Below are 21,019 nucleotides of genomic sequence, written 5' to 3'. Positions count from 1 at the left end.
TTGCCCATCTGGAATAACTCCTCTAGCTTTGCTGTCTCCATCCTTTCTGTTTTCGTTGTTTAAACTTGTGATATCCATAACTAGTGAATTAGCCCAACATTGTGTGCTGATAACCATATATAGATAGCCGAGTAAAAGAAAACAACAAATAGCCTAGTTGTGCCTGCGTGCGTATTCTGTCTTTAAAGTTTAATAATGTTCTGCACCTTTTACTAAAGAATAAAGAAAATTAAGAAGACATCTGAGCTGCAACGTCTCTCCTTCTCTCTAACACTTTTGGCTTTGGCTAAATATTTCTAAAATCATTTGAGTTTCACTAGTCACATGTTTTAACAAGCAACACTTCTTATTGAACTAATAACAGACGTGTGTCGAAAATTGACTTTATTTTCCATATGGAGAAATAACATGCAGAGTCTACCAAGGTCAATCTTGCCAAAAAAGCCCTCAAACCTGAAAACACATGAGGCAAAAGTGCAAAAAATCACAAAACTAACACGCACATATTTTTGTATTGCAATCATTGTAGCCTACAGTTGTAACAGCGCGTAACAGTCATTTTACTCCCCGTATGCGCTCATTATAAAGAACGTTTAACGTGTCCCAAAAACAGCTATCAATTAATCACCAAACGTCTTATAAACAAGTATTGCCAGGAGCAACACCTTGCAAAAAATGATAACAATAGGCCTAGGCCTTTATATGGCTCTGCTCCTGCCTAGATTCGAACTCAGAACTGCCTGAAAGTTGCAGACCTGTTCTGGATATACAGTGGGCAGTGCTTCGACTTGGCCAGCTTCACTCGCGGTCCGCGCGTGGGATCACGCGGTATCACGCGACTTTAATTTTTATTTTTCCAGTGAGACGCTGCAACAACCCAAACAACCGGTAGATGGCTCAAGTGAGCAGGGTGTCTCATTAAAGAAATGGAAAACCCTACACAGACTTCACTGCAGACTTTAGCAGACTGGTTTAGAAATAATGTAATAGCCAGAAATATGCCTTCCCTGCCCTAATAAAGAAATATTTGGTTAACTGCGAGTGAATCCCGTTTGCAGCCGTAGAGACGCAGGACAAATTAAACATTCTGGTTTTCTCCGAGTGCAACGATGATAGACAGATATCATTTGGACAAAATATAGAGTATTAACCTCCGTTGCTCAGCCAAATGCCTTCCTGTTACGTCCTGTTATCACGGAGTTACAGGCGATAAACGATTTTTGATGGTCACAAGTTTACTTCATTAGGGACTGTTTGTTATTTATTACCGGAGGAGTTTTGGGAGCATTAGTCCAAAAAGACGTGACCCTCCCTCGCCAGCAATACATTTTTCTATGACCCTCCAAAGTGATTATGAAAAAATCACTGTCAACTTTTTCCGGGTTTATCGCCTACTGTATTTTAACGTTTTCACATATTTGTCCATAAGCCGTTTATCATAGGCTATCACGAAACAAAACTACAAAGGCGAACACTTAAACAGGGGGAATTAATTGGGCATGAATCATGCTGAACGCTATTTCGCTACCTTAGAATAATAAGGTTCTATCTGCGTTTTGAGTAGGTACAACCGGGACGATTGAAACGGGGACGAATGAAACATTCCGGTTTTCTCCGAGTGCAACGATGATCGACAGTCGTCATTTGGACAAAACATGGAGCATATTAACCTCCGTTGCTCAGCCAAATGCCTTCCTGTTACGTCCTGGTATCACGGAGTTACGAGCGATAAACGATTTTTGATGGTCACAAGTTTACTTCATTAGCGGTTTATTTTTTTTGGATTATTAAAGAGTGTTTTTTCATTTAAAGGTTTGACCTCGTGCTCATTCAGTAGAGCATTTAGTGCTCTCCCCAATCCCAGACGTTCACATTGCATGTTTGTTTGTAATGGATGCAACCGCGAGATAGGCTATGCGTTTGACAGTGAGTTGTTAACAGAACCAAGACATATAGCCCAGCAGCAATCTAGGGACTGATCGTTATTTATTGAAGGGGCCACCGGAGGAATTTTGAGTGCTTCAGTTGGAAGTTGCATGACCCTCTCTTGCCTGCTAGAAATTGTTCAATGACCCTCCGACAGAATTGTTAAAAAAGACATGACCCTCCCCTGCCAATTGTCTTCCGCCCGCGCCACAGCCACACACTTTGTGATAACATTCTTAAATCAATCTTTCCCGTGAGCTTGCATGCTACCAGTCCTTCCTTTTCAAATGTGTTGCGCCTGTTTGCACAATTTCACAAATAATCATATGTGATTAATAGTATGACAAATAATCCCTGTGCACGGGGACCGAAACAATGCATGCCAACTTTTTCCGTGTTTATCACGTATTTTAACTTTCCCCGCTGTCTTGCCGTTTTAATGTTTTCCCGTAGAATATCCCATATTTTAATACTCTCATAACAGCCCTGCCATCGGGCCTGTCTCTGTGTTGCCCTGTTGCTACCCCTTGCCCTTTCAACGAAACAGATGTCTTCAAATCATCGTTTTCCTTGCTTGAAGGCGAACTTAGAGTGATGTTAACCTATTTAAGTTTAACGGCGCGATTGTGGTGATAGCACGATTCATTGGCGCTTGCATGTTCGGCCTTATGTCTACGTGCGCACCTGAGGCTACTCAGCTGCAAGAGAAATAATTTCCCCTCTTTGTATGTTCACTGCAAGTTGGCCTACCATAAGTCAAGTCAAGTCAAGTCAAGTCGGCTTTTATTGTCAATTTCTTTACATGCACTGGTCATACAAAGAATTGAAATTTCGTTTCTTACTTTCCCATGCAGACATAGACATGCTTTAAATACAGACATAGACATACTATAGACATAGCCATAGACAATAAACATTAAATTAAAGTGCAAGACTGAAATATAGAACATGTATGTATCAAAATAGAAATATAGGACATATATATATATAAAAAAAAAAAAAAGGTGTTTGTGTTGTATATTTATATAGTCTTAACAGTTACATGAAGTTTAAACTTGTGCTTGTGTGACCTGTATATTTACATTGATATGCAGTATGCAGTAATTTCAAGTATATCAGGCTTGATGTGAAGCAGCAACACGTTTGGCTCTTGCAGTCACAGTGCAGTTCCACATGGCGGTGTTGGGGGTTTGGTAGACAGGATCCTAGTTTCCTAGGTTCCTGGTTGGCTGGTGGGTGGGGGCTGTCAGTGATGGGAGAGTGGGTAGAGTGTTCAGCATCCTGATTGCTTGGTGGATGAAGCTACTTGCCAGTCTGGTGGTGCGGGGCCGGAGGCTCCTGTACCGCTTTCCAGAGGGCAGGAGGCTGAACAGTTTGTGTGCAGGGTGGGTTGTGTCCTTGACAATCATTAGTGCTTTATGGGTGAGGCGGGTGGTGTAAATGTCCTGCAGGGAGGGAGTGGTGCTCCAATGATCCTCTTAGCGGTGTTAACAGTGCGCTGGAGGGTCTTCCTGTTCTGATCTGTGCAGCTTCCGCCCACACTGTGATGCTGCTGGAGACGATGCTCTCGATGGTCCCTCTGTAGAATGTAGTCATGACAGGAGGCGTGGCACTTGCCTTCTTCAATTTGCGCCAAGAAGTAGAGGCTGCTGGGCTTTCTTCGCCAGTGGTGCTGTGTTGGTGGTCCAGGAGAGGTCGCCGCTGATGTGCACCCCAGAAATTTTGTGCTGCTCACTCTCTCCACAGCATCTCCGTCGATGGACAGTGGTGGCAGTTGTTTGTGGCCTCTCTGAAAGTTGACAACAATCTCCTTGGTTTTGCTGACATTTAGCAGGAGGTTGTTGTCTTTGCACCATTTAGCCAGCAGGTCTACTTCTTCTCTGTAGTGAGCCTCATCGCCCTTAGTGATGAGGCCCACCAGTGTTGTGTCGTCCGCAAACTTCCCCAGATGGTTGGAGCTGTGAGTGGTTGTACAGTCATGTGTTAGCAGTGTGAAGAGCAGGGGGCTGAGCACACACCCTTGAGGGGCCCCCGTGCTCAGGGTCAGAGTGCTTGAGGTGTTGTCCCCGACACATACTGCTTGTGGTCTCTGCAACAGGAAATCCAGCAGCCAGTTGCAGAGGGAGGTACTGAATCCTAGCTTGTCCAGTTTACCAACTTACCAACTCTGCACTGTAGACTGGCTATTTATATTTTTCTGTGAAATAAGCAAATTTATTTGTTCAACTTTATGAAGCAGAATTACGCATAGGGTACTTGGAACATAATACATTTGACAAAGGACAGATGAATGTTGCTAGTGACAAAATATTAACTTTCAGTGTTTTACGATGTCTTTGTCATGGGGAAGTGTTTTCCCCATGCATTTATTCTAGGTTACTGTCAGTGACTGCCGTGAGAGAAGCGGGTTCTGTGTTTAGTTCATGTCAGTGACTGGCCTTGAGAGAAGCGGGGTCTGTGTTGTGTTGTGTTGCTTAATTTATTTTCATTGGGCATACCGTGCCGTGCCGTCCACAGCTCTTCAGTTCTGACAAAGCCAAAATTACTCCTTTTGAAACAATGAGTACAGGAGGCGTTTGTATGGTTATATTGCTTGGGGGTCCCAAGCAGCTTTCAGCCATAAGGCTACTTTGAGAACATTTCAATTCACCCGACACTAATATTCAAAATGTTGAAAACTATTTCGCATAGCCTATAAAGCAGTTTAATTAAATGGAATGTTCGTTTGTAAACAAAACGAGCTACTTGGTGAGGCTTGGCCTCACAGATGCTTCGTGCCTTAGATGGCAGGAAAAATCTTCCGCGATAGGCCTATTAACTAACCACCCGATTCACGTTGGCTGGGGAAGGGGGCCATCAGACAATTGTGCCCAGTTAATCCGGCCCTTCCCCAAAAAATCACACCTTCCCACCTCTGACAGCTTAAAAGAAGTCAAGAGGACTCCTTACTCACAGACCTATTCACAAACCTGCGGTTTTGAAATCCTATGCAGCTACAGGAGCTTCCTTTTGAGGAAGCAATTTTGCATTGTAGGCATAACTAACATGCAATAACGCCAACAACAACCAAAACTAGGCTAATCATTGTCAACATGTAAATTAAATGTAACATTATTGTGAATCAAATTAAAATGTTCTCTTTGCAAACGTAGGCATAGTAACAGAATAATTTAATAATGTTACAAGATACTACATCAATCCATTATGTTTCATTGGGCTACTAGGCTATTTGTTTTGCCTTGATTCATTTAGGCTAGGCCTTTTTATTCAGGGCCATATTCACAAAGAATTTTAAGGCTAAAAAGTAGCTCCTGGCGAATTTAGGAGCAACTCCTAAAAATAATGGGCGTGTCACTCCTAACTTTAGGACTCCTAATTTTTTTTTCAAAAAGTAATTCACGAAGCATTTTAGACCTAAAAGTAGCACCTAAGTCTGGGACAGCTTAAGTCGAGGGACTCTAACTCACTAAGACCTATTCATAAACAGCTTTTTTGTGGCATTTTACGTTGCGATGTTTTGAAATAGCCTATGCGCAACAGGAGCCACGAAGACTCACTCCTAGTTTAGGAGTTGTCTGAAAGGCTTTGTGAATAACTTTTAAGAGAAAACTCCCATCTAAAATCTTTAAGTGCGATTTAGGAGTAGCCTACTCCTAGTAGTAAGATAAAAGCCTTTGTGAATAGCCTACGGCCCCAGTTAATCATCATCTTCCGTCCTTGTGTAGCGCACACATTCTGAGATCTGTCACTCATCATCGTAAGGGAGGTGTTTGGAATCATGCCCGCGTTACAATTATCAGCCAATCAGCCAATCAAGGTGGTCACGCTTGCCCATTTACCGAAATTAAAGGTTGAATATTACTGATGATCATTGTTATTTAAGAACATGCAGTGTCGTAGGGGTACCAAAACATCTTGCTTTCGTAAAAAAAGCATCATAACGCACATTCTGGCCGGGTCTGTTATTTACTGTAGGCTCGCAAACCACATGCCTTTATTTTGGGCAAGCCTGCATTCATTCATTCATTCATCCTTTATTCTCAGAGGGTCATTGAGGGAAGCCCTCATTTTCAATGAAGCCCGAAATTACAGAAGCGAAGCAAAGCTCCACAAACAAGACAACATTCGAGGCCTTCTGTTGAAGAATTTTATATAAAGCCTGCGCTGACAGTAATCCTCCTGCTCCCTGATAGGCCTACCACAGCACAATCCAATGTGTGTCTCAATTGTCCCCCGCTGACCACCTCACACATTTCTCTAGATTTTGCAACGAACTTACATGACACAATGCCATAAAATATGCCAGTTTTAGGACACAGAATAATGTTTGTAATGATACCAGGTAGGCCAGGTATTGTCGAAGGTGCATGGTGAAGTGAAATTCTTACTTTGGAAAACAAACATTTGCCGATATCATCGCCGATCATCAGAATATTGCAACAGATTCTGTGTTCTGGACTGCAGGTAACTTGTTAAACCAGTGGTTATCAAACTTTTATTTCATTCCCCACTTTGATCAAGGGGCATGACTGATGATAGTGGAGATAACGTGTTATCCCGAGGCTTTTGCAAGTCGGCATCTTCGACGGTAGTCTATTAAAAATATAAGTTTTCGATGTCCCAAACGGAGAGCCTTACTTTATTGTTTTTAACGATCTCTATGCTACTCACAAAAATGTAGGCATGGGGACATGATGAAGTAGGTTATCCAACTGTCGTGTGTTAAATTATTGTGATTACGAGCCAGTGGTTTTCAAAGATTATCGTGACTGGACATCTAACTAAATGCAACAGGCTCATATCGTCCTCGCATTCGCAAAATGAGGACCAGTGTTTTGTCAAATTGCAAATAGCTATTCGTTTTAACTATTTTTTTTATGATAGTAGCCTATACAAAAAGCACTTCATACTATCTTAATCTTGGAATATGGGGAGGGGGAAGTGGCGCCGTCTGCAGTCAGCCAAATATGAATGTAATTCTGCGGCATAAAGCAGATGTAATTGTTTATCGTACAGAAAAATAAAAATGACATGTCAAGCAGTCAATTGACTACATTGCAGTCAAGAAGTAGGGCAAATTAATTTACGAAACCAAAACGTGGGTCATAGTCGTCTAAGCCTCTATTAGTAGCCTGTTAAAAACGCCGCCAGATAGTATTAAATCGGCAACAACATTGTTTTCTGCAGAAGCCTACCCAAGGCTACAGATTAATTCTGAACAGTTATTTCTTTACTGGCTCAATTATCACACCACTGTTTTGATTTATGTGGTTGCGTTAACCCCAACACTGACAATAATGTAGACAGCAAATTTCGATTTCGATTTTCGTGTAGTCAAGCCTTAAGCCATACCCAAGTAGCCTAAATCGAGGTAATGTTTAATTATGCATGATTTATTTTGTTATTGAATTCGTAGGCTGGGATTACTCTCGGCAACAATTATGTAAGGGACGGCAGGCAGAGCGATGTACAGTGGCAGAGCGACGCACAGTGGCTGAAAGTGGTACTAAAGCTTCACGCGGCTTCACGCGCAGCGTATCTTGCGAATGAAGTGGTCATTTGAAAGCGATGCCCACTGTACGTGCATTAACCCACTCGACCGTCAGACAACGATATCTGCTTCGAGTAGCCTATTGGGTAGGAATGTTGCCTACACTGGTTGCTGTGGCACAGTCTTGAGTGACCAAATTCGTTTTCCTTTGTCATATGAATGCTGTCTCTCTCCCCATCTGCAGTGCTGCGTTGTGGCGTTGGGCTGCGGTGCGTTGTCTCCGGTCTCTCGATCACTGTAGCTGGTAGCGGAAGGTGGCGAGACGACCTCGGGGTGCTGTTGGCGAGCGTTGACTCTCCATGGCGTGAAGCTGGCGAGCGGTGGCTCTCTTGATGGCGCTGGGCTGGCGGCGTTGAGTCTCTCGCTGGCGTGCTGCTGACGAGCGTTGGCTCCCTCAATGGCGTGCTGTTGGCGAGCGTTGACCCTCTCGTTGGCGCGACGCTGGCTAGCGTTGAAAACAGCGACTCTCTTTCTCTCTGCCAACGGTGATGCAGCCTGTAGCCGACGAGCGGGCTCCGGTTGAGCCGCGGCCAGGCTCCTCTCCTCCCTCCGGTGGCAGTGTTGGCACTGGTCTGCTGCACACGGACGCCTGGACAGGGCGTCCGCGTTGCCGGGAAGGCAACAAGCGCCGCCGTTGAAGCAGGCAGCTCACTGCGCCGGGATTAGTGTGTGCTTCACTTCACTGTGTGCTGTTTGTGTTTCACTAATTCACCGATTGGGTTAAATGCAGAGACCAAATTTCCCTCACGGGATCAAAAAAGTATATATACTTATACTTATACTAGTTGTAACTTAGTACGACTAATTACTTGGGTTGGTCCTCTGGACCTATGTTATGCGTATGTCTATATCTTGTTACCCCTGCCAAGTACAAGCAAAGAGACTAAATAAAATATTGACTGTTTGTAACTGCCTCTGGTTCTATCCATTTATTTGGGTAACCTGCAATCCAAAAATACATGGTAGTTATAGAAGCTAGCACACTGTCACATTTATCTGGGCTCCTATCTGGGAGAGAGGCCCAGATGGGGAGGGAGGCCCAGATAGGAGCAGCTCTGCTGGGGGGAGAGGCCCAGATAGGACCACCTCTGCTGGGGGGAGAGGCCCAGATAGGAGCACCTCTGCTGGGGAGAGATGCCCAGATGGGGAGAGAGGCCCAGATAGGAGCAGCTCTGCTGGGGGGAGAGGCCCAGATAGGAGCACCTCTGCTGGGGGGAGAGGCCCAGATAGGAGCAGCTCTGGTGGGGAGAGATGCCCAGATAGGAGCAGCTCTGCTGGGGGGAGAGGCCCAGATAGGAGCAGCTCTGCTGGGGAGAGATGCTCAGATGGGGAGAGAGGCCCAGATAGGAGCAGCTCTGCTGGGGGGAGAGGCCCAGATAGGAGCACCTCTGCTGGGGGGAGATGCCCAGATAGGAGCACCTCTGCTGGGGAGAGAGGCCCAGATGGGGAGAGAGGCCCAGATAGGAGCACCTCTGCTGGGGGGAGAGGCCCAGATGGGGAGAGAGGCCCAGATAGGAGCAGTTCTGCTGGGGAGAGAGGCCCAGATAGGAGCAGAGAGGCCCAGATAGGAGCAGCTCTGCTGGGGAGAGAGGCCCAGATAGGAGCAGCTCTGCTGGGGGGAGAGGCCCAGATAGGAGCACCTCTGCTGGGGGGAGATGCCCAGATAGGAGCAGCTCTGCTGGGGAGAGATGCAGGAAGGAGGTGGGGGAGGTCTGGTGGAGCTGAGGAGTGTTCAGCGGAGGTCATGGTACATGATGATGAATTTACACAGAATTAAAGCAGGCATAGCCACAAAACCACATGCACTCACACATTCACACACACACACACACTAGCAAAGGTGCCAAAGATGAAAGAGGCAGAGAGAGATAGACAGATAGAGAGAGAGAGAAGGAGGGGGAAAGGTAATCAGAGGTCATGGTAAATCATATTACTACATATGTTTCCATGGTAACTCTCTAGGGGTTATCTCTGCTAAATCTCTCTCTCTCTCTCTCAAAATTACTTCTGCTGGGGAGAGAGGCCCAGATAGGAGCAGCTCTGCTGGGGGGAGAGGCCCAGATAGGAGCACCTCTGCTGGGGGGAGATGCCCAGATAGGAGCAGCTCTCTTGGGGGAAGATGCAGGGAGGAGGTGGGTGCTCCTATCTGGGCCTCTCCCCCCAGCAGAGGTGCTCCTATCTGGGACATTCATCTCTGTTTAGATGGTAGAAAAGCATTATCTTCATTATGGTTGTTATTGAACTCAGCACAAATTCAGCATTCATGTCATGTTTTAAAAAGATTGAGGTGTTGATGTTTAATCATTTTAAACTCTAGAGAACATCATTATTCTTATGGTTATGATTTAATTCAGCACAGTTTGGAATCATTTCAATTAGGCATATTCGATCTACGTAATAATCAGATAATAACGTTTGCAGCGACCATTTTGTTGATATAGAAAATGCATGGGTGGGTCTATTTAATGCAGCTGTCAATTGACAAGTGCGATAGCGCCGGTATGATCGCTGTAGGCTATTTATTTATTTGTACAAAATTTAACGTGATGGTAGGCCTATGTGCAATAGTACAGGCCGTTCTAACAACAGCAAAGAGCCCTAGAGTCACCCACTGTCAGAAACATACCTGTCAACTTTTTTTCACGCTGTCTTCCTGTTATATTCCCGTAAAATATCCCATATTTTATTACTCTCATTACATATAGCCCCATCGAACTTGTCCGGCTCTGTACTGTTATCCTTTTGCTACCCCCTGCCCTTCGAGCGAAAAGATGTTTTTAAAGCATCGTTTTGCTTGAAGGCGACCTTAAGGTGATCAGAACAGTGTGGGAGAGAGCATTTGACGCCAAACTTTAAGCAACGTTTAGACCTAGCTTCACACCTCGTTTAGTTAGTGCAGTAGTTTTGTAGTACGAATTCCTGCCCTCACCAGAGGGATTGCAACAGAAAGACGAATGTTGAAATTTCCCTGTATTTTGGGTGAGTAAACCGGAAAATCTCCCTTATTTACAGTATGGTCATGAACAAGAAGAAAATGACTGAGGAGTTGAGTCAGCACAGGAGAGACTTGTGGCTAGATAGGATAAACAGGCTAAACTTACAGCCAACTCCTCACATCCATTGCCATTATTATATTTGTATTAGGCTATTAATACTATATTAAGTTAAATACGTTTTAGACAGTACAAACAGAAGACAGCTGCCCCTATGCAATATGCGGAGACATCAGCAGTAGCCTGATGTAGTCGCCAACCGTAGATTACCTTTTACGTATTGCATTTAGCATTGCTAGGTAGGCAATGTTAGCCAAAGTTTTACAGTAGCCAAGGCTAATTTTTTTTTTATTGATGGTGCTTAGCCCTTGTCAGCTCAAATTCATATGCACGGCAAGTGGCAAATAATAGGAACAAACTCAGCGGAGAAAGATATCAGTAGATACTTCTGATTTGTATAGTGTTTTGTTCACTTGGATTTTGGAAATGTAGAGAAATATGTTAGCCCTTCTGCCTCCAGAACATTGCATCATAGATCCCCCTGTAGCCTAGAAGTTATCAGACAAGAATGATCACTGGCTAACCCACTTTAAACTACTTTAGCAAAGTCCCTTGGGTGCAGGTTGTGAGCAACAGGCAAACACAAGATACAATTGCAGTCCAATGAGATGCAACTTTATTCTCTGCTATCATGGCAATGTTAGACGATGTCGTTGGTGGAACAAATAGCCTATAAGTTCACCGACCTTGACTCAGGCGACTTGAAAGCCTTCCCCTTCAGCGGCGATGTGTGCCGAGGTACAAGACAGTTAGGCTATAAATAAATATACAATATATAATGCTACAGCTGACAATAATGACGGATCTTTACTTAATGCTATTGGGTCTATTAGATATGGGTCCATACGTTTATCTACTTATATTGACGAGATGAAGCCGTTACTGTGCTCTGCTCAACTCAAATCTACACGCTACATGCAATTGTCACATAGAATAGCCTATAGAACTGGAATGTCATATCAACAATATGGCGGTGTTTGCGAATAAGCCCTATAGACTTTATTTATGTTTAAAGTTACAAATTTCAGTAATTTTCAAAAGTGTCAGAAGAAAGATTTTTACAGTACAATCACTCTGGTATTTTAGTACATGACATGGGTTCCAGCAAAATTAACCATCTTTAAACTAACCAAAAATTAACCATCTTTCAAAGAAACAACAAATATAACATACAATATTTAACAGGACAGCTAAGTTGCCATGAATTTGACACCCCAGCAACATAGAGAACATTTTGTCCTCTTCAACTGACTTTATGTGTCGTTGTGTTTAAAGTTACTAAGTTACACAAAAAAAGATATTTACAGTATGCAGGAAATAACGCTGGTATTTCAAAACATGTGATGGGTTCCAAAAAAACTTTCATGTGAGACCCCATCATTCTCAAAAGAGTTGCTATGACATTTTATCTGTATCTTCTAAAGCTACAGGAGAGATAAGTGTGTTGAGTTCAGCAGCTACAGCAGACACAGGAGAGAGAAGCGTGTTGAGTTCAGGTGTGTTCAGCAGCTACAGCAGACACAGGAGAGAGAAGCGTGTTGAGTTCAGGTGTTGAGTTCAGCCATCTCCACTTCATCATAGAGGTCTTCATCTCCACTCTGCTGCCCCTCTCTGCTCTGACGTCCAGAGGTCTGCTCTCCTCTTCTGCTCCTCAGCCTGAACCAGATCACAGCAGTGACCAGCCCCAGCAGCACACAGCCTATCAGTGGAGCGTACGCTCTGTAGAAAGGAGAGTGCACCCCAAACGGATCCCTGTGCACAAGGCGGAAGGTGCCCTCTGAACAAACATAGATATCATTTCCTAATGTCTTACGTCCATACACTCTCCATGTGTACAGCCCGCTGTCCTCTGCTGTGAGGTTGGAGATGGTCAGAGTGGAGTTAGAAAGTAAATTGGACACAGTCACTCTGCCCCTCAGATCTTCAGGTAGAGGCACAGGTTTTATGAGGTAGTTACTGGTGAAAGGTTGGTTTTTAACCTTTCTGAGGAAGTCTACAATCAGAACCCGTGGCTGGAACACTTTCTGACGGTACCACTGGATCCCATAAGTTAAGAAAGACTCATTGAAGTGTTCAGTAATATCTAGAAGGACACTTTCACCGTAAGAAAACTCCACATCCAAGAGAGAGGATTTCAGACAAACAAAGAGGACAAATACTTCTTGCTCAGTACTTTCTCTCAAATAACATCTATACACCCCCGAGTGTTGTGGTGACACAGAGGGGATGATGAGGGAGTAGTTCCCAGTCTGGCTGCCGTTTAGCATGTACATCACTTCCTGTGGGTCAGTCTGATTAATGTAGATCCCGAATCCAGAATCATTGTAAATGGCCCAGTTCACTTGGCTGTGGAGCTCTCCTTTCAGAGTGCAGGTAAGAGTCACATTCTCCTCTTCATAAGGAAAGACAAGGTTAGGCAGTATACGTAGATTCTTGTAGCTATAGCTTTGGCATTGAGCTCCTCTCCATAATGCACAATAGAACTTGTCGTCTTTTGTAACTCTAGCCAGTGTGACCTGAGAGGTGTTGAGATCCACCTGCATTCTGCCTCTCAGATCCTCCACGAGTGGCTCCAGTGAGGAGCTGGTGTCCAGGACCAACATGTCAATATATGTATATTCATTTGTGAATTTCCATTGACGTTGGTACAGCTGTATGCTGCTCCCGTTCCCCAGAGTAGAATTAAGACTACACAGCACAGCACTGTCACCATGAGCTACATAAGACATGACGGCTTCCACAGAAGATGTTCCATCAGGCACGACTTGCGTAAGTATAAGGCCTTGGTCTCTATCGAAGGATTCTGTATGGGGGTCTTTTTCACCTTCTTCACAGACGATAAGATGGAAGCTTCTGTGTTCTGTGATGTGTCCTCGTATCAAGCCTTCAGCCCTGTAATCTCCACTCTGGGAAAGTGAGAGGCTGTACATTTTGAAAAAGAAGTTTAAATAAGGGGAGTTCAAACATTTCACCTCGTATCCATGTGGCTGTGGTCTCTCTGGCTGTGAGCAGTTGACCAGCAGCAGATCTCCATCTCCAGAAACCCTGTACAGCACGCAGTCATCCACCCTGGAGAAGCTGGGATAAAATATAACATCCCCTCCATCATGTTCAAACATGAGTTCAGGATCTGGACTGAGGTAGACACCAGTGATGAAAATCAGCAGGACAAATCCACTCACACACACTGCAGTCTCCATTCTGAGTTCTGTGTTTGTGTTGAAGTTTAGTCTGCTTGTGTCGCTCTGCTTCTACCAGACAGACTATGAGCGCTCTGACAGGCTCATCCTGCCCTTCTATCAACTGGAACTGGTCTGTGTGTGTGTGTGTGTGTGTGTGAGAGCGTGTGGTGTGTGTGCATGTGTGTTAGTTCTGGAGCCTTCATTCTCTCTATCAAATGTAGAGAGTTGAGATCAAACTAACACATGTTTTATTATGACCGCCAAGCAATTGGCAGATTTTTTTTTTTTTTTTTTTTTTTTTTTTTTTTTCTTTTTCTTTTTCGCATACCCAAATTTCCGTCAAAGATTCCCGGGACACTGAAAGACCGGGGTACACGAAACTTGGTGGGCATGTAACCCCACATGCATAGCATGGAACCATCGTTTTTCGTTTTGATCTGTAGCCCCCCGCTGGAATGGACCCCCCGAAAGGAGGGTAGGGCAGGCACAGTTTTCTGTGAATATCTCGAGAACCGTAGGGCCTAGGAGGTCCACCTTTTTTTATGTATGTTGGTCTTAAGGGGGCATGTCAACCCATCCCATTACCACTTATTTCATGTATAGCGCCCCCTAGTTAAAAATTAAAAAGCAAAAAATTAGGTGTTTTCATCACAATATCTCTGGCTGACTAGGTCAAAACTGCACGAAATTAAAGGTGTAGGATCATTATGACACCCTCCGAATGCATGCCAAGTTTTGTGTACTTTCATTCATGGGGGGCCTTACAATAAAATAATTTATGTGTACATTTAGTGACGTACACCAACAAGGATTCCCGGGACACTGAAAGACCGGGGTACACAAAACTTGGTGGGCATGTACCCCCACATGGATAGCATGGAACCGTCATTCTTTGTTTTGATCTGTAGCCCCCCACTGGACTGGACCCCCGAAAGGAGGGTAGGGGGAAGACACAGTTCTCTGTGAATATCTTGAGAACTGTAGGGCCTAGGATGACCAATTTTTTCCATATGTTTGCCTCCAGGGGTCATGTTAACCCATTCCATGTGCACACATGTGCATAAACAGATACACACGCACACACATACATTTACAGTAATCATATGTATGACACATACTCACACAGTAGACATATGTACGCATGCATGCACATGCACAAACACACATACGCAGGCAAACACACAAGCACGCACATACACACACACACACCCACCCACACACATAAACATAAATTTGTACACGCACACATGCACACAATTCAAGAATTTTTCCGTCATCTACTCCCTGAATTTTTGGTCATTGATACCGGGACACCGAACCACCGGGTACATGAAATTTGGTGGGTATGTAGCCCCACTAGACTTTTACGGGAAAAATTTCATTTTCGTCCCCAGGGACCACCACCAACCCCCGTGCTGGGCCCCTGAACCGCAAAAAAAAAAAACAGTTTTTCCTAAATAACTACCTGAACCGTGGCACTGAGGATGAAGAATCTTTTATGGTATGTTGGTCTCAAGGGCCCACATCAACCTGGCTCATAATCACTCATTTGTGATTTGCACCCCCCACCCGTAAAATGAAAATGCAATATTATTCTGCTTTAATCGCCCCTATCTTCAGTTAAGATGTTCAGAACTGCACCAAATTTTATGTGTATGATTGACCTGGCATTCTCGGGGGGGTATGCCAAGTTTCAGAGAATTTCATCCATGGGGGTCTAAAAATTAGGTTATGTGTACATTTAGTGACTGTACACTCATTGTTCTGTAAATGGCGGTGCACACATATACACATGCACACACACAGGCACCCACATACTATCGGTATTAGAGCGGCCGATACATAATTACAAATTCAGTAGGGATTAAAAAGAAAGCCAAAATAAATATTCATCATCATCATCATGGCTGCATTTTCAGTATTGGCGAAAGTAGTCGCTTTGTCCACTAGATGGTGATCGTTGCAGTGAGGCGTAATTTTGTTGGAAGTTAAAAGTGGGTTGGAAAAACAATGGGCCTTCATACAAGGACTGTAATTTACCGCAGCGAACATCTAATAAGGATAGGACGATGTTCACATGTAATTCCCATTTCTTCTTGAAGCCTAAATAAATCTGAGGGATGTTTATCGGACATGCTTGGTTTTACTGCAGGCATGCGTTAATCTTATAATATCAATAAGGACCTAGGTAATGTTACCGTTAAGCGTTGGTTGAGTGATGGAGGCATTTGATTTATTGCATTTGTAGAAAACTATAAATGCGGTTATACCAAACAAATTGATAGCAGCACTGTTTGTATCTTTCGACTGTCATTTATTGCACGCGTGCTACAAAGCGTTACACTGGTCTGATACAGTTTTGCCTATACATGTGTGAGACTGAGGCACCTGTTTATTTTTATTTTAAGTGCGTGCAGGGGTGTGAGAGGGGAATCAATGTGCTTTGATTACAGCTTGGTAGTTGTAGTCTGTGAAATTAAAAAGCACGTGTGTGTGAAATATCCAAACAATGACACCTTCATTTCATTATGGCTGCTTTAGCAAAACACCTTAAGCTACTGTGTAGTGGGTCCCATTTAGAAGTGGCTACTTCATTCGCTCGCTTTCCTTGACTCATGGAGCTGGGCGGAATGTTATTACAACTTTTCGCCACGATACGACAGTTTAAGTCCGCTTGATACTGTAAGGCGAAGCCATTGGTTTCCAAAGGAGATTTTATTTGTGTCGCCAGCATAGCCTATTGACAATTTATGTTGTAAATAGGCCTACCTTATAATCCTACCTGTAGCTTAGGGAAGCTAACAGCTTTCTATTAGGATCTAGTTTGTTAGTTACCGTTTTGTCATAACTCCTGATGCATTTTTGCATTTAGAATAGCCAGAGCGTGTATATCTCAATCGAAAATTAAACAATATCGGGTGCCTATGGACTAGGCTGGGTGAACCCAGCCTGATCTGCCCGCTATTTATTTTTTGATTTCTTAAAAGATTGAGCTTGGTCTGATGAAAGCCAGACTAGCCATGGACCTCAGTTAAACAATGCAAGGGAACATGAATCAGCCTATATTTGCACTAACAATAACGGACAAAAGCTCTTCAACTTTGGCCCGTTAAAATGTGTATGAACAGTCTAGCGACGCATTTCATCAAGGCCCATTTGGACATGTCAGTTATTTGCACCACTGGTTAGATGTAAAACAGCATTTCGTTTCAGACTAGGCTACTGTTACTTAATTTGTGCATTAACAATAACGTTTCAGACTACTGTTACTTAATTTGTGCATTGACAATAAAGTATTACATGAACTAAAGATGACTAAAATCTTATGTAGAAGAAGAAACATTCACAAAAAATCCATCCATCCAAAAATGACCTTTGTTTTGATAGCTGTTGAAAACGGCATGGAACTGACAGAGATGTTTTTGTTTATAAATACATAAAAATAAATAAATAAATAACATTATGCTGATACCTTTTTGCTTTTCCCAAATACAATGTAGCCTACAGGTGTAAGTGACCTTTCATCAATCCAGTTGCAATGGATGAACTGTGATGAACTGCCCTACTTGTGATTGTTTAGAGATTTTAAAGGATTTATAACAATGCTACATCTTCTTTGGCTATTCTACAATCTATTCACCTTTTCAGCACCAGTAGGCTACTTTTTGTGCAGCCGCACAAACACACTCAGGCATGCCAAACAAGCATACACAAAAGTTTCAAGAGTGGGGGATGGAGTAAAATATGGAGACAAATTGAAGTGTGATTTATTTTCGCGGAACGGATGTACAGGACTGAGCGGCGGTCATATTTTGTACCGCTATGCGGTACATCTAGTTTTGTCTTATTTTATGTGATGTACTGACTATGTGCATATATCATATGTGATGGTTAAAGTGTGTGTGTGTGTTTGTGTGTGTGTGTGTGTGTATGTGTATGTATGTGTGTGTGTATGAATGTGTGTGTGTGTGTGTGTGTGTGTTAGTGTGTATTTGTGTGTGTGTGTGTGTGTGTGTGTGTGTGTGAATGAATGAATGTATGTGTGTGGAGGGGGGGTATAAATGTGTGTGTGTGTGTGTATAAATGTATGTGTGTGTGTGTGCATGAATGTATGTGTGTGTGTGTGGGGGGTATAAATGTATGTGTGTGTGTGTGTGTGTGTTTGTGTGTATGTATGTGTGTGTGTGTGTATGAATGTATGTGTGTGTGTGTGAATGTATGTGTATGGATTTAACCAAGTTGCTCCTGCAACAGCACAGCTGGCTTTACATGAAAGAGAGAGAGAGAAATAGAGAGAGAGAGAATGTGTGTGTGTGTGTGTGTGTGTGTGTGTGTATTCAAAAACCTACAGCCTCTTATCTTGATATCATATTACCAGTAAGGAAGACAAATCTCACCATCTTCTATGTAAGTGTGCATGTGTCACCAGAACCCTCCTCATATCTTCCACATCTTCCACTCTTCTGAGAAATGACTTCTGCCTTCATCTCCTCCTCTCCTTCAACCACACACACAGAACACCATTACACACATACACACCACAAAGACAAAAAAAAGCACACACGTACACACGCATGCACGCACGCACGCACACACGGCTGAAGTGCCCTTGAGCAAGGCACCTAACCCCTCACTGCTCCCTAAGCGCCACTGTTGATGAAGGCAGCTCATTGTGCCAGGATTAGTGTGTGCTTCACCTCACTGTGTGTTCACTGTGTGCTGAGTGTGTTTCACTAATTCACGAATTGGGATGAATGCAGAGACCAAATTTACCTCACGGGATCAAAAGAGTATATATACTTATACTTATACTTACTTAACATATAAAAAAAAAACATGAAACCGTGACGCCATGGTTTATGTAGAAATAGCATGAACAGAAAAATAGATATTAAATGTTATGCATAACCAAGCTATGCACAAAATAACATGACTGAGATGCAGACAAGAATGCAAATAAATGAATAACAAAGTGTACTAATAACAACAAGAAGATAAACAATATATCTGACTATACAGATAACATCATGCTCATATTCTGAACAGCAAGGATGATGATGGACATTAATTATATAAATCCAGTGTTGATTGATGGCTGAGGTAGTTACTTGGTAGTATCAGTGATTTGACTACTGCTAATATGATGCACAGAAGAAATATAGCACTGGCCCTTAAAGGGTGCACACATCACCGTGCCACAGTGCTATGCACATAGAATGTGGCACTGCCCCTTTAAGAGAGGAGTCACTGTGCCACAGTGCTATGCACATACAATATGGCACTGCCCCTTTAAGAGAGGAGTCACCGTGCCACAGTGCTATGCCCATATAATATGGCACTGCCCCTTAATAATGACTCTCCTGACCAATTGCCAGTCTACAGTACATTGGCCTTAAAAATGACTCTGCTCATGCTCCTGTCCTTATGTCTTCAGGTGTCTTAGGGGCAGCCGTGGCCTACTGGTTAGCGCTTCGGACTTATAACCGGAGTGTTGCCGGTTGGAACCCCGACCAGTAGGCACGGCTGAAGTGCCCTTGAGCAAGGCACCTAACCCCTCACTGCTCCCCGAGCGCCGCTGTTGATGCAGGCAGCTCACTGCGCCGGGATTAGTGTGTGTTTCTGTTCACTGTGTGCTGAGTGTGTTTCACTAATTTTCGATGTTCCCTCCCTCCCTCCCTAACCACCACTAGGTTGGACCTTGTCCAACCGTCCAGGGCATGGATGTAGATTTGTTTGTGTACCGAAGGACGTGTCCACACCAATGTCAAATGACGACTGAAATGTCCCCACCATTATTCAGGTTGAAACGGGAAAAAAGCGCCTCATGCGGTACACAAAGGGTTAAATAATTTCCCACTTCAGTGTCGCCTCCCAAAATACGTATTTTAGAAAGGTCTGTTTTTTGATTGGCTTAGCTCACTGTATGCTGTCGATTCAAAGTTTTTGCACACTTGGCTGTAAAGATCTGGGTAGTGTCCCCACCAAAGCTCAGACCAAACCTACGCCCTAAGCTCAGACCAAACCTACGCCCTTGGTCCAGGGGGTAGGCTCCGCCCCTACCGTCTCGTTCTGGTAGGATAGGGTCTGCATGCTCAGTGACCTGGACCTAGGACGGGGCCTATGCCGAAGACTCTCATTGTTGCTTATTCTATTCATTGATTTGGTATTTATTCATTTGCTGATGTCTTTTGTAAATCCTTTGATGGATTAAAATATGTGTTAACTTCAGTCATGTCTTCCTGAGTATTTCTGGGTGAACTACAGGTCTGCCTTAGACAGGGAATGCATGCAGGAGAGCAGAGAGAGAGAGGGAGAGAGAGAGGGAGGGTGAGAGACAGAGAGAGAGAGGGAAGGAGAGAGAGAGAGAGGAGGGGGGAGGGTGAGAGAGACAAAGAGGGTGAGAGACAGAGAGAGAGAAGGAAGGAGAGAGAGAGAGAGGAGAAGTTTCTGTACTCAAGATTTAGCAGAGATAAACCCACTGCTCATAGAGAGTTACCATGGAGACAGATGTAGTGATAAGCAGAGTCACACATCTGACACCTAAATCCTTCAGTGTGTGTGTGTGTGTGTGTGTGTGTGGGGTGTGTGGTGTGTGGGGGTGTGTGTGTGTGTGTGTTCGGCGTGCGTGTGTTTGTAAGTGTGTGAGAGTGTGCGTGTGTGTATGTGTGTGTGTGTGTGTGTGTGTGCTTGCATGTGTCCGTTCAGTTCCTTCCCCACCTGAGATATGTGCATGCTTGTGTGTGTGTATGTGTGCGTGTGTGTGTGTGTAAGTGTGTGTGTGTGTATGTATGTGTGTGTTTGTTTAGTTCTACCCCACCAGATATGAATCTAACTGTCAGAAAACAGGAAATCTTGAGGTTGTAAACATATGTGGATGGACACTGCAGTGTTAATCAGGCCTCAGTTCATATGTACATGAACACTGCAGTGTTAAACAGGCCTCAGTTCATATGTACATGGACACTGCAGTATTAAACAGGCCTCAGTTCATATGTGTCTGTATGGACACTGCAGTGTTAAACAGGCCTCAGTTCATATGTGGATGTATGGACACTGCAGTGTTAAACAGGCCTCAGTTCATATGTGGATTTACATGGACACTGCAGTGTTAAACAGGCCTCAGTTCATATGTACATGGACACTGCAGTGTTAAACAGGCTTCAGTTCATATGTGGATGTACATGGACACTGCAGTGTTAAACAGGCCTCAGTTCATATGTGGATCTGCATGGATACTGCAGTGTTAAACAGGCCTCAGTTCATATGTGTCTGTATGGATACTGCAGTGTTAAACAGGCCTCAGTTCA

The 21,019-nt window shown here is 43.8% G+C and overlaps 2 protein-coding genes across 9 annotated transcripts in view; one reads left to right on the top strand and one right to left on the bottom strand.

Moving 5' to 3' along the window:
- LOC125297247 (NACHT, LRR and PYD domains-containing protein 12-like) overlaps positions 1–21,019 on the bottom strand; it is a gene marked incomplete in the record, with an annotated part of 868,465 nt that overhangs the window by 371,262 nt on the left and 476,184 nt on the right.
- LOC125297245 (NACHT, LRR and PYD domains-containing protein 12-like) overlaps positions 1–21,019 on the top strand; it is a 666,703-nt gene that overhangs the window by 310,400 nt on the left and 335,284 nt on the right. The gene's annotated exons all lie outside the window — the stretch shown is intronic.

The sequence above is a fragment of the Alosa alosa genome, chromosome 7 (assembly GCF_017589495.1).
Source record: "Alosa alosa isolate M-15738 ecotype Scorff River chromosome 7, AALO_Geno_1.1, whole genome shotgun sequence".
Classification (NCBI taxonomy): domain Eukaryota; kingdom Metazoa; phylum Chordata; class Actinopteri; order Clupeiformes; family Clupeidae; genus Alosa; species Alosa alosa.
The sequence above is the reverse complement of the archived record's forward strand: the minus strand, read 5'-3'. Positions and strand labels throughout refer to the sequence as shown.